At 32.3% G+C, this 14725-nt stretch overlaps 1 pseudogene; it reads left to right on the top strand.

Moving 5' to 3' along the window:
- Window positions 1-13510: 13510 nt before the first annotated feature.
- On the top strand, window positions 13511-14129 carry LOC119530793 (annotated as a pseudogene).
- The last annotated feature ends 596 nt before the right edge of the window (window positions 14130-14725 follow it).

The following is a 14725-nucleotide window of genomic DNA, read 5'->3' as shown; positions in this document are numbered from 1 at the left end:
ATTAAAAGAGAGGTTATCAAAATATATTATTATTATAAAGGATCAAAACGCATTTACTTTAGATTCTGATAAATAATGAAGTAATACATTAATAGTCTTTAAGAGAATATTAAATTAATCAGAAATATCTGTGTAAATATTACAAATAGTACTGCATATTATAAACAAATTAAACATTATACATATAGCTAAAACAGAAAGTAAATTTAACATAGAGTTTACAAACAAATCAGAGAATAGAAAATGTGGCATATGGTAAAGGAATTTGCAATAAGTGAATAAAAGATTTGCTTTTCAATAAATATTTAAAGCACTAGTTAAAGATTTTGGAAAAATACATACATAAGCTCCACGTTGTACTACTCCAGGAAATACCATTAAATATTGTTGTCTGTGGCAGCACCTTGGAAAGTGTACCTAGTGCAAGCAATGCTGTGGATTGATACCTATAACAATCTTACTCCAAAATTAATTTCAAATGTGTTAATCATTTAAAATTATAGCTGAAAAACACACAAAGTGTTAGAAAACATGAGAGAACAAAGAGATAATTTTGTGGTAGAAAAATAATTTACAAGTATGTTCCTTAGTACAGAAAAATCAAGTAAAAGAAAAATAGACAATTTAAACATTTTTTTAAAAAAGAAAAACAAAACTGTCAGAAGTTGTAAGGCAAATAAATGAATGGAAAAATTTTCAAATATATGATGGATAATACGTTGTAATCCTTAATAAACAAATACACCTCTAAATAGTCACAGTATACAATTAAAGACTTATTTGCATATATTTATTTATTTGTTCTCCCAATACTATGCATTTCATAGGGGAGATACTCAGTAAATTTGATCAACTTTATAAAGCACAAATGGGAAGACAAATACTGTAATACAAAAACAAGTGAAGCATATTAACTTTTAATTTACAAAGAAATATTCCAAATTTCCAATAAACAAATAAAATGTTAAATACCACTAGTGATCTAAAAAATGCAAAGTAAAATAAATATTTTTTCCTTTATCAAACTTGCAATAGCTAAATTAAAATGCCCAGTGTTGGCTAGAATTTCTGGAAGTGTTAATAGTACCAATGAATTCAGGAATTATATCACCAGTAATTAATACTAAAGCAGAGTATTGTGTTTGCAAATTTAAATATAGAAGTGTATTCTAAACAGAAGCACAAAGATTGTAAACCATAGAATTTCTAGGAATAGAAGATATTTAAATAAATTATAACATGTCTAGTCAATGGAATTGTATTCAGTTAAAAACAGCAATGCACATGTATGCATATAGAAATGAAAATATAATGACATAATGCTAAATGAAAACATTTGGTACCCAAAACTCTGTTTGTGTTTGTATATAAAATTGTAAAATAAACTAGGTAATTTTATCAAAAATTTTCCTGCAACACCCACAAGATTTAAAATATTAAACAATATTTTCAATAGGAATGTAAATAGAGGGATATGTCTGTTTATTGATAGGATTGTATTTTTAGAGAGGTGTATGGCACCCATTTTTCTATTGGGCTCCCTTTTTTTCCATGACAAGATACATGGCCCAGTTACTAGTCCTTTTGCAGCAGAAGAAAGTTGCTGAGTCACAAAAGTCCATTCTGTTGCCCTTTCCCCACGTACCTGTTTGGGTGGGGGAAGGTTTGGTTATCAGAGTACTCTCAAAATAAATAAGCTGTGTACCTATAAATTAAACAATAGCTTACAATATTCCTATTCTTCTTGTTCTTCAAAGCAAGGCTAACTTTCTGCCAATTTTCTCCAAGATTATTTCTTCATGTAAAATTATATTTCTCAATAACATGTATTGAATTTTATCATGTGCTTTTATCTGAACACATTCAATTTATCATAAGGCTTTTCTCCAGCAATCTTTTAGAATGTTGAATCATATAAATAGATATTTCTAATATCAAACCCTCTGAACAATCTGAAATAAATCTGTTTTAGTCATTATGTTCTATATTTACTTTTTATACTCTGCTTGAGATAATTTCTAATATTTAATTTAAAATTTGCAATACATAATAAAAGTGAGAATACCTAAATTTTTCTTTTACTGACTTTGTTTAGGTTGGGTATCAACATAAAAAGAAACTTTGTTAACAAATTGCATGGGATTTCCTCCTTTGTTAGATTTTGTGCAATGACCCAGTCAGAATAGAAAGGAGTGAGGCTTCAATTACCTTCATAAAAATGTATGACAATCAAATGTTCCTTTGACCAAGTCTCAAAGACTTATATAAGAAGTTAATTTACATTTGGTCTACATTTTAAATCAACATGTTATCTGTATTTGAACTAAATATAGTCTGTTTGACTTTTTACTCTCCTTCCGCAAAAACAGATGACATATTAACACGCGCTTTTCCCTATTTATTAATTTTGTATAGACTTGTGAACATAACTGCTTATTTTTAATAAAAATAGTGTATGTTTATCTTTGTCCTAATAAATTCTCCAATTGTGTTAAATCTTAAAAAGTAGGGTCCTCGACTCCCGGGGTTGTAAATCTTCCTGGCAATGCAGAATATGACTCCCGGGGATGAATGTGGACCTGGCATCGTGGAACTGAGAGTATCTTCTTGACCAAAAGGGGGATGCAAAATGAGACGAAATAGTTTCAGTGGCTGAGAGATTTCAAATGGAGTCGAGAGGTCATTCTGGTGGACATTCTTATGCACTATATAGATAACACATCTTAGGTTTTAATGTATTGGAATAGCTAGAAGTAAATACCTGAAACTACCAAACTCCAACCCAGCAGTCTTGACTCCTGAAGACAATTGTATAATAATGTAGATTACAAGGGGTGACAGTGTGATTGTGAAGACCTTGTGGATCACACCCCCTTTATCTAGTGTACGGATGAGTAGAAAAATGGGGATAAAACTAGAGGACAAATGGGGTGGGATGGGGGGACGATTTGGGTGTTCTTTTTTCACTTTTATTTTTTATTCTTGTTCTGGTTCTTTCTGACGTAAGGAAAATGTTCAGAGATAGATTGTGGTGATGAACACATAACTATGCTATCATACTGTGGACAGTGGATTGTATACCATGGATGATTGTATGGTGTGTGAATGTATTTCAATAAAACTGAATTTAATAAAAAAAAAAAAAAGTAGGGTCTTCAACATAGATTTGATAGTATTTTATGTTGCCACATATATTTATCCTATCTATTTAGAGTCTAAGTATTTTTAAAGGTATGCTCTACATATTTAACAAGAGTAAACTGATGCAGCCACATTTTCATATTGTGTATTTTTTATATTATAAAATGAAATCTGCCTAAAGATTGAAATGTGCAATCTACTAGGACTACTAATGATATTAAAATTACTACATTGGTACATATATCACATGAACATTTTCTTTCTGTCTTAAGGAGATATATGAAACATTGCATTGTCAAAGAGCCAGAGGATGCTTAAATTTTATGGTGCCTATGTGATTTTTATATTTTGTAGGAACATGTAGAGTTAGAAAGACAACTCTAAAATTTTTATGGACTGAAATAAAAACATTATAGCATATGAAAATATTTGACTTACATGCAAAATCTCTACTGATATTTATGTACAAATGAGGTTGACATGTACTTATTTTTTTTTTAAAAAGCAGAAACATTGTAAAAGCAAGTGTACCTTACTATTTATTTACCCCACAGGTGAAAATCACTGAAAAGAATTACCTAGCCATAAACATATAATTTTTTAAAGTCACATTTTGTGAAAATGGATTGCTTTGACAACGTCTTTTAAAATATGTGTGTTTGCTTTAATAAACTATTTCAGAACTATTCTTTTATATTTTTGCATGAAATGTCAAGTAGCTAATTCTTTTATAATTATTCTTTTCAATTTTTATATTGCTTATTGCCATATACACATTAAGATTTCGTTTTTAAAAATAAATTTTATTATAATCAAAATAAAAATCATTGTGAATAAAATCACTACTTAATTTGATTCAATTATTCCCATTCACTCTTGAAATTCTAAATATAATTTGAATAATAATTTTGAATTTTTCTAAATTGTAATGATATGTTTTTTTGAAAGTGCTATTCATTTTCAAGCACTTTGATGACTAATGAATTGATTGGCTAATTAAGAAAAAAAAATTAAAGTAATCATGCTGCTTCTGGGCAGAATGGTAAGTTTCTATATTTTATACTTGATAGAAATGATTTATTATAAACCACAATTACATTAGCCCAATCACCAATGAAGAGAATGTAATAGGATTTATCTTTTTAAAACTTTGATTAAGGTAAGAAATATAAATAGTATAAATAGGGGAATCCATTCATTTCTTTTAACTTTTCATTTTGAAATTATTTCAAACTTACAGGACAGTTGCAAAAATGATACAAACCCCATCAGAGAGCTCCTATTATCTATTTATGTTTGGAATATTTGAGAGCAAATTGCACACATCATACTTCCTGAACATGTAATGCTTACATATACATTTCTTAGAAACAAGAATATTCACTTATATAATCACCTTAAGTGCAGTAATCAAGTTAAAAATAATTTAACATTGATATATTCCAATTTTATCTTATTTCCTGATAAGGTGCTTTTTCACCTTTTCTCCTCCATTCTTTAATAGGAATCCAATACCATGTCTTGCATTTAATTGTCATTCTTTCTTTCTTTCTTTTTTTTTTTTTTTGGAAATTGTGGAAACAAATTAAAACATGAATTTTCCCATCCTAACCCTATGCAAGCATACCATTCAGAGGGGTTAATCACATTCACATTCACAATGTTGCACTATCTCCACCACCATCCATTAATACAACTTTCCCTTTACCCCAAACAGAAACCCCACACTCATTTTGCTTTAGCTCTCCATTGCCCCTACCCTCAACCCCTGCTAATCTGTACTCTAATTTCTGTCTCTATGAGTTTGCATGTTCCCTTACATTATCTTTGTGGTAATCATAGTTTAATTTAACATCTGAAATCTATAGTGATCTCATTTGCTTTGATGTCAACTTAACCTCACTGGTATACACAAACTATGTTCCTGTAACCCTCTGTCCTGTACCTTTATGTACTTGTCACAAATTATATATTTATATATTATGAGTCCAAAACCATTGATTAATCATTATATTTTATGCATTTGCTTTTTGATCATGGAGGAAGTAAAAAGTGGAATTAAAAGTAAAAATACAGTAGTAGTGGTATTTATGTTTACCCATGTCATTATTTTCACGAGATCTTTATTTCCTCATGTGACATCCTTCAATATCTGGTGTCCTTTCCTTTCAACCTGCAAAACTCCCTTTAGCATTTCTTGTATAGCAGTTCTAATAGTTATGAGATCCCTCAGCTTTTGTTTATCTGGAAAGGTTTTAATCCCTCCCTCATATTTTTATACTTATAGTTAAGGTTTATTACAATAAAGTTTTCAGAGAAAGAGCAACAGGAAAAAGATATGTAGCAAGCAAATTCCAGAGATGTCAGGTTTGTTCTTTTTATTTCCTCCCTAATTTTTAAAAGATAGTTTTGCTTATATAAAATTCTTGGTTGGAAATTTTTTGCTGTCAGCACTTTAAATGTGTCTTCCCACCACCTTTGTACCCCCATGGTTGCCAATGAGAAATTGACACTTAATCCTGTTGAGGTTCCCTTTTCTGTAACACATTGCTTTCAGAATTTTCTCTTTATCTTTGGAATACAATTTGACTATACCATGGCACAGTTTGGGTCTATTTGAATTTATATGGTTTGAAGTTCATTAAGCATCTTGAATGTATATACTCATGTCTTTCATTAAATCTGGGAATTTTTCAGCCATTATTTTTAAAATATTCTGTTTGCCCCCTTTTCTCCTTCTTCTGGGACTACCATGACACATATTTTGGTATGCTGGGTGGTGTCCTACAGGTCCCTCAGGCTTTTATTCAGCTTGCTTCATTCTTTATTCCTGCTCCTCAGATGGGATAATTTCATTTATCTTAACTCAAATTTCAACAATTCTTATGCAAACTCCCATCTGCTGTTGACCTCCTCTGGGAATTTTTAATTCCTGTACCTGTAGTCTTTGCTCTGTCTGGTGCCTTTTCATGATTTCCATGTCTATATTGATATTATTTTTTAGTTCATCTTTATTTTCCTGATTTTCCTTAGCTCTTTGAGCATATTTAGGTCCAACTTTAAAAGATCTTTGTCTGTAATGTCCCAGGTCTAATCCTAATTGATAGTTTCTAATAATTTAATCTCCTCCTTTTCCTAAACCATAACTTCCTGTTTATTTGTGTATACTGTAATCTTTTGTTGAAACCTGGGCATTTTGATATTTTAACTGGTTATCACTGGAATTTATTCTCTGAGGCATTTTTTCCTTATGCTTGTATCAGCTAGTCTTATGACAGGACTTTCCTTGAATGTCAGGAGCAAAAGAAAGAAAAGTTTTTCCCGTTTTTCCCAATTTTTGCAGATTGACCTGTGTGAGAGATCTTCAGAGCTTATTCATAAAATGAGTTTAGAGAATATCTCCAGGCCAAAACATAGGGGCCTCCCTGGTGCTCTCTGCACATCTGTTTTATCTTGGGTATGCACATTTGACTCTAGGAATTCCCATACTGACATGAATACAAATGTCCCCTCTTCCCTAGGCAAGAGTTTCTTCATGGACCCAGGAACTGCACTTTATGCCTTATCAGCAATCCCTTTACCCAGGTAGCCACTTGAATGTCCTCCCACAGCTTGTGTAGGAAAGTTCTGTGGGCCACTTTATACACACAAGGCAAGTTCTGGGACAGCAAGTCCCTCAAGCCATCATAGCTAGATTGGGCCAGACATACATGCTCCCTGTATGTGAATGAAGGTTACTCTTTTCACTTCAGAACTGGGACCAGGGATCTACACAGGGAGCATAGCCATCTCTGCACTAATCTGGTGAGGGGCTGGAGGGTTCAGCCAGGACACTAGGAGATCTTATGGTTTTTAAGTGATCTTTTTCTTGATTCAGTGCTCACCCTATTCTGCAATCCTTCAACTATTTTCCGGATCTTTGAGAAAGTTGTTTCTGCCAGTACTTTCTGGTTGTTCAAAGTTTATGTTGATGATGGTGTTCTGAAGCTTCTCACTCAGCCATCTTGATCAGGGCAGAGGATTCTTTCTATTTTCTTTAAAAAATATTTATTGATTGGCTATTGTCTCAGTAACTCAATAAATATTTTTAAATGAATATAAGATGGTGAGACATAGAGGTGACAAAGCAGTCAAGGGTTATCTGAGGAAAGAGATAAATAAGAAGACAAATAATTAAATAATAAAATTTCGATGTGTAGTTTACTGTGTGAGAAAATCAAGCCAAATAACAAACTAGATCTTGACTTGGTGTTAGGGAGCATAGCTATTTTATATAGTGCTTTCTGGGAAGTTCTTTGAGGAAGTAACTTGTGACCAGCAGTCCTAATTAAAAGAAAAAGCCAGCCATGTGGCATTATGGAAAAAGAGCACAAATGGCAGTAGGAAGAGGATGTGTGACAGAGTTTGAATGACCCTCTGTTCCAAGAATACTCCTTCAGCTGGTTGAATGAAGATTGGTTGAAGAAGTCCCAGAGAAGGCATATAATATATTTTGGTTTTATTGAAATGAAATGGAAAGCCACCGGAATTATTTGAAGTAATGGAGTAATAGGACCAGATTTAAAAAAAATAAATAAATAATGTGTTTATTTGTTTTTGTTGTTTTTTTTGTTTGTTTTAACACACAGCAGTCTGACTACTGAAGGCATGAACCACATCCTCTTTAGTGAGGACACATGTTAAAAGAGGGAGGTCTTAAACAGGGCAGGTGAGTGGGAAGCTGTTTTGATTAGTGGCCAGTGTTGGAATTGGCAAGAAGAGGTCAAACTGGGTATTTATTTTAAAGTCAGAACTTGCTGATGCACTGGTTGTGAAAGTAAGGAAAACAGAAAAAAAAATAATAATAATGAGATTTTCTGTGATTTTTCCCTAAGCAATAAAGAGAATACTGATGTCCTTAACAGAAATAGAATTGACTGGAGAAAAAGAGGTTTGTGACCAGGGTGGCAGATTGTCATAATCTATTGAAATTTCAAAAAAGTGAAGTAGAAATTGTGTGAAAGAGTGTAAAAATAAGATAGAGAACCAAAGCAAAACAAGGGGGATGCATGAGATAAGACATGCTACATAATTAAAATGTAAATACTCAGTGTTTGTTTCTATAACTATTTGGAATCTGACTTTTCTTCTCATAATTACTTGAATGTGTTTGAAATCAATTATATCCCATTTCACTTTTTTATTTTGGAAAGGTTGTTCTCCACTGTTATGCAGCAGGGGAAATTGTCAGGGTTTTTAGATTCAAATTTCCTCAACTCTTAGATTCAAACTGCTGGTGATTACCTAGATGATAACAGTTTACTACAATAGTTCCCAAACTCATAAAGCTATGTTATATGAACACAACACTTTACATATATGCAAAATTTGGCTATAACTTTTGTCCCTTGTTTAGGAAGTATGAATTTGGAATGTTTTGCCTATTTCTAAAGTTCCAGCTATTTGTTAATGCTTATTGCTATGAAAATAAAAAGAGCTAGAAAAAGCCCTGATGCACTGACCTACCTCAATAGCAGATTTCATAGAAGAATTTTCACAAAAATCTAATCATGCCTGGTCTCTATAAAGGGCGTTAAGGCAAAGCTGACAACTCCCAATAATATAAAATGCCATTAGTTATGTATATTTCATATATAAGGATCTTAAGGGAATTATAGAATTAATGGTTTAACACAAGTAATGAAATAGAAATGAGTAGCTATTTTAGGTTCATTTTTTTTTTTTACCTTACATTCAGAGCCTAAATTCTCTAAATTAATATGTCTAGCTTTAGAAGCATTTTAGTAATACCTAGTGAATCATGTAATCATATATAATTTTTCTTCCTGCTGTAATTCTTGATGGCTCATCCATGGATGAAAAGGAATGAAACATATGATTAAACAAAGTATAGTTTCATTCAGAGTTCGGCAAAACAAGAATTTATAGAATAAAAAATTGTTTACCATAAAATAAAATAGTAGTTATTTTTGCAATGCATGTATATATTTTTCAATAAAATGATTTCCATAAATTTTGATTTACTTAAGTGCTGGATTACACATGAGATATGGTTTATTGAATAAATGTTCTTAGGTTTATTGCTTACCAATATATATTGTGCAAAAATACATACAAAAAAGTAGGAAGTTTCCAGTTGATTTTTATTCCAATATTATAATTATGTTCCAAAGAAACATACTGTCTTCATGAAACAATAGAAAAATAAATAAATAACTAAATAAAGGAGAGAGGTTTAAAATTCCAATTACTTCACTACTTATAACCTCTGTTGGTGAGTGTATCAAGTCCTTCACAAGACATGTCCATCTCCTAACCCTCAGTCCTGTGGATCTGAACTCATTTGTAAACAGATCTTTGAAGATGCTATTAGTAAAGGTGAGTCAGGTGTGAATGTGAACCCACTTGTAAATGACACCTTTAAATGTGTTATTGTTAAGATATTAAGATGAGGCCAAACTGAATGAGGATGGGCCTTAATCAAATACGACTGGAGTCCTTATAAGCAAAGGAAGTTGGACAGACAAGTAGAATACAGACAAGGAGGCAGATCATCATGTGAGGAAGGCAGAGATGCAAATACTAAGGATTCCTGAAAAGCCGCCACCAGAATGCTACAGACTTCAGAGAAAACAAGGCCTTGCTGGTACCTTGATTTTGGATTTCTATTCTCTAAAACTGTGAGTCAATAAATTTTGTGTTGTTTAAGCCAACCAGTGTGTGGTATTTGTCACAGCAGCCCTGCCAAACTAAGACACCCCCTTTTTTTCTTTCATACTTTTACATGTATTATGCACTCCAGTTATTTTTATGAATATCAGAATTATACCCATAAGAAAATATACTATCTAGCTAATATTAATTTCTAAAACAGCACTTGTTGACTCCACAGAATGTTACTTCTTTTATAAGGCAAAAAGATCATTTCATAGTATATCAGACTTCATTAGATTTTTAAGCAATTATTAATCAAGCAGACTTGGGTGATTTCTTACAAAATTATAAAGCAATATTCTGCTGAGGCTTTGAAATTGTATTTGACTTAAAAAAATCTGCATATGATATATATCCAGACAGGTAAATTATATAACAGGAATATTTCATTTTCTGTGTAGAAATGACCATATGTATTCTCAGTATTCTTAGAGAAACCTTTATTCATTTACACATGAAAATAAGCAATTTTATAACTGAAATGCACACATGATGCCATTTTTTTTCAGCAAATACAGCTTAAAAATCATCAAGAAATCTATCAGCTACTGAAGTAACATAGTAGAATTCCCCAGACTCCTTTAATTCTATCTTATTCATAGTTTCCCAGACAATTTTCAAAAGGAAGCTTTCCAGATTTTGCTAAATCCTCCAAAATGCCATTGTCTTCCATCTAAAAAAGAGCATTTTATTTTCTGACAGTATATAGGCATTTCAAATAAGGCTAAAGCTAGTACATCCCCCAAAGGATATACAGTGGAACATACATAAATAGATGCTCATAAACAAAATATGGTTTTTAAAGTTGCTGTAAAATAACATTCTTTACTTGTATGGACTAAATTTTGAAACAGAAAATTGTTTGCACCACAAAATTGAGGCATTTCTTTCAGAGGCAAAAGAAAAATTCATGATTTTGCTTCAAAGGCAAGAAGTTTTCTGTAATACTTTTTACCAGAACATTGTTCATCTTGCTTTTGTTGGGTACGACTATGATTCTCAAATAAATTTGGGGGAGGGAGGGTTGAAATTTTTGATAAGTTGCTGCATACAAAGCCCAAAACAAAACAAAACAAAACAAAAAAAAGAGAGAAACTCAATTTCTTTACTAAAAGCTAACTAATATCTCAGAGATTAGAACAGCTTTTGGAGCAAAAGTTGCAAATTTTAGCATATGGTTGCTAAAAGCAGTCTTTTAAAAATCTTTTTGTGTAAGTTCTTATTTGAACTTTTTGGTTATGTGTTTAATTTTTGGCAATCTATCTCTCCCTCTTTTTCTTTGTCTCACCTTCCTAGCTCTATCTTACCTACTCTCTTTTTTCACTTACTCATGTTTTTCATTTTACAGATTACCTTCTGATTTTGTATATCTTCACCTATTCTTTTAGTCTCTATTGTAAATATTTCTGCCCTTATTTTATGTATCCTTGTTTGTTTGAGTTGCTTTTTTCTCAAATTCATGTGTTAATATTTAACAGATTTTAATTTTTAATCACTTCTTTAATTACAATTTTGGTAACATATTGAAGAAATAGCAAGGTAATATGAGAAGAAATCTCAACCTAGTTTGTGGAGATCAAACAAGGAAATGACATTTAAGCTAAATTGTAAAGAGAAAGCAGAAATGAATCTGGTCAATCAGAGTGAAAGAAATTCTACTCAGAGTGAATACTTTAAGCTGAGAGGCCTTTGGCAAAAAGGAGCCTGGTTGTCTTGTGAAATTGTAAAATTTGTGGAGAAAAAAATAGGGAAAAAGAATTAAAGTCTAGACAGACGCATGTAATCCATGCATATGGTGTAGAAGCAAGAACAGTCAAGTGTTGGCTTAAGACTTTACCAAAATTTCATAAAGTGAGAAAAGCTCAATAATATTGTTATGGAAATATGAACATTAAAGATTTCATAGGGTGAACTGTTGAAAGTCAAAGTTCAGTTTTGTTCCAAAAATTATTCACTGTGCAAATGCTGAGAAAACAGGTTATGTCAATCATGGGACAAGCTTTGTTTGCCTCTTATATTGCCAGAATTGTTACAAGTTGTTTTTGTGGGTTTTTTTTTTTTTCAGTAATTGAACTTAGCAATAGTACTTCCATTCTTTCCTTCATATAAGTTCGTAAGACAAAGCAGAAGGATAATGACAGCAACACATGATGTCACAGGTGGGAGAGAATGAGAAAACTATTGATTTTTTTTTCCCACTTAGAATTACATCATTTTGAATTATAATGACAGAAAAGTTTATAGATAATATCTAATTAAAATCAATATTTTTATCAGATGAAATTAAGGTTTGGAGAATTTCTGTGAACTTATTTCTAAATATTGTCAAACCAGATACAGAATTTCCAATTAAAAAATCTGAATCCTAGTTAGTCATATCTCTTTGGGTCAGTGTCAAAGAGATGAAAACGTAGAGATATTCTCAACTCAATTTTCAATAAATAGTATGAGAAAAGAGTGTAAAAACTAGATTATCTCAAACAAGACTTTTAAGTTTATAAGTGACATAAAAGTATTCCTAATTCTGTACCATATCACTCTGAGTTAAAAATAATTATCCCTATCTTATAATATCTTAGTTAGAACTTGAGTAACATTTTATGATTCAAACCTGTAATTAAGCCAAAAGCTCTGGTTGCATTGCAAAAATAGTACAAATGTACTCTGGATCAAATAAGAACTCTCAATTAGTCAGTGTAATTGACAAAATATGTTTTTTTGCAGAGAAATGACACTGGATTTTGTTCAAACATATTTTAATGGAAGAAAATGATAGCTTTTACATCAAATTGATTTATTTCCCTGAGAAATGATGTTCCAAGATATGCAGGAGTACAAGGATCAGTATAATAAGCATGATCTTAAGGAAAATTACTATTTGGCAAGATGATGGTGCAGACCATTGGAATGCATCATTCATCTGCACATTTTTCTATGTTGATTGTGGTGGTGTAGCAATACATTAAAGTAAATTTTACATTCCTTCTCTGATATTTTACCTGTAAGAATGGCAAAACTTGTAAGGAACTTTTACTAACAATGATTTGTGAAGTAAAGCATATTTTATATAGACATTTTGGAATGCAATCTAACAATGTATATCAAAAGCTGCAACACAGTCAACAAATTTTGAACTAAATATATGCCTTCTAAAAACTGACGCAAAGGATAATTAAGATGGGCAGAGATGGAGGTATGAAGTCAACAAAACAATGTGAGGAAATTCCATTTTGATTAATGGTTATATCACAGGTATTTTCTTAAATAAATGATTGATTTATTTCTTTGACTGAATAGGCAAATTGAATTGCCTGAATTTGTAATCTGTGTCATATTATAGTTTTCCTCCTCATGCTACTTCACCTAATTAAAAATCCATGGTTGGGAGTCTTTTGGGGGGTCTATGGATGAGCATCAAGTAGCAATTGGAATTGTACACAAATTCTGCAGGTACATGCAAATGGGATCTATGCACAGAGATCTGTGACTCCAATACTACAAGCTCTTAAGTTATTTAAAATGAGAAACTCTTTCCTTGAAGAGTGATGAAACACAGTCATTGCAGTACATTGCGCTCCATAGAGGCAGTGCTGGGGCAGGTGTGACCAGGGTGGGCACTGGGTGACTCTGCCTTGCGGAAGAAAATTAACTAGACATGGACAAAGGAGACCCCAAGAAGCCAAGAGGCAATATGTCATCATATGCATTCTTCATACACACTTGCTGGGAGGAGCACAAGAAGAAGCTCCCAGGCGCTTCAGTCAACTTTTCAGTTTTCTACAAAGTGCTCAGAGAGATGGAAGACTATGTCTGCTAAAGAGACAGGAAAATTTGAAGACATGACCAAGGTGGATAAAGTCCATTACGAAAGAGAAATGAAAACCTATATACCTCCTAAAGGACAGTTCAGGGATCCCAATGCATCCAAGAGTCTTCCTTTGGCCTTTTTCTTGTCTTATGCTGAGTATCGCCACCAAATCAAATGCGAACATCCTGGCGTATCCATTGGCGGTGTTGCGAAGAAACTGGGAGGGATGTGGAACAATACCTCTGCAGATGCAAGTAGCCCTGTGAAAAGAAGGCTGCTGAGCTGAAGGAGAAATACTAAAAAGATATTTCTGCATACCGGGCTAAAGGAAAGCCTGATGCAGCAAAAAAAAAAAAAAAAAGAAAAAGAAAGAAAAAAAAAAGGGAGTCGTCGAGTCTGAAAAAACAAGGAAAAGAAAGAGGAGGAAGATGAAGAGGGCGAAGATGAAGAAGACGATGATGAATAAGTTTACTCCTCCCCACCTGTACTCAATGCACTACTTCTAAAGAAAAAAAAATGAAATGCAGGGCTAAGGTTTGTTTTAAAACTGTACAGTGTCTTTCTTCTGTATGGTTAACACTGTACCGAATGTGTCTTTAGATAGCCCTGTCCTGGTCGCCTTTTTAATAGCCACTAATTTTGCCTGGTACAATATGGGGGTTGTAAATTTGCATGGAAATTTAAAGCAGGCTCTTGTTGGTGCACAGCACAAATTAGATATATACGGGGATGGTAGTTTTTCATCTTCAGTTGTGTCTGATGCAACTTATCCAAAAGAATTGTCATTCTGTTAACTGAATACCACTCTGTAATTGCAAAAAAAAAAAAAGTTGCAGCTGTTTTGTTGACAGGTGGAATGCTTCTAAGTAAATACAATTTTTTTCATTAGTATTGTCCTTTTAATAAGTTTGAAAGTATTTTTCTTGAGGGGAAGCTAGTTTTTTTGCTTTTATGTATTTTGAATCAGATGATCTTATGACTGTTCTTTTAATGTAGTTTGCTCATAAAAAGCAATCTTCACACTTGTGATAGGGGTAATAATTGAATTGTGACAGTTTTCAT

The sequence above is a fragment of the Choloepus didactylus genome, chromosome 4 (genome assembly GCF_015220235.1).
Source record: "Choloepus didactylus isolate mChoDid1 chromosome 4, mChoDid1.pri, whole genome shotgun sequence".
Lineage (NCBI taxonomy): Eukaryota > Metazoa > Chordata > Mammalia > Pilosa > Megalonychidae > Choloepus > Choloepus didactylus.
The sequence above is the reverse complement of the archived record's forward strand: the minus strand, read 5'-3'. Positions and strand labels throughout refer to the sequence as shown.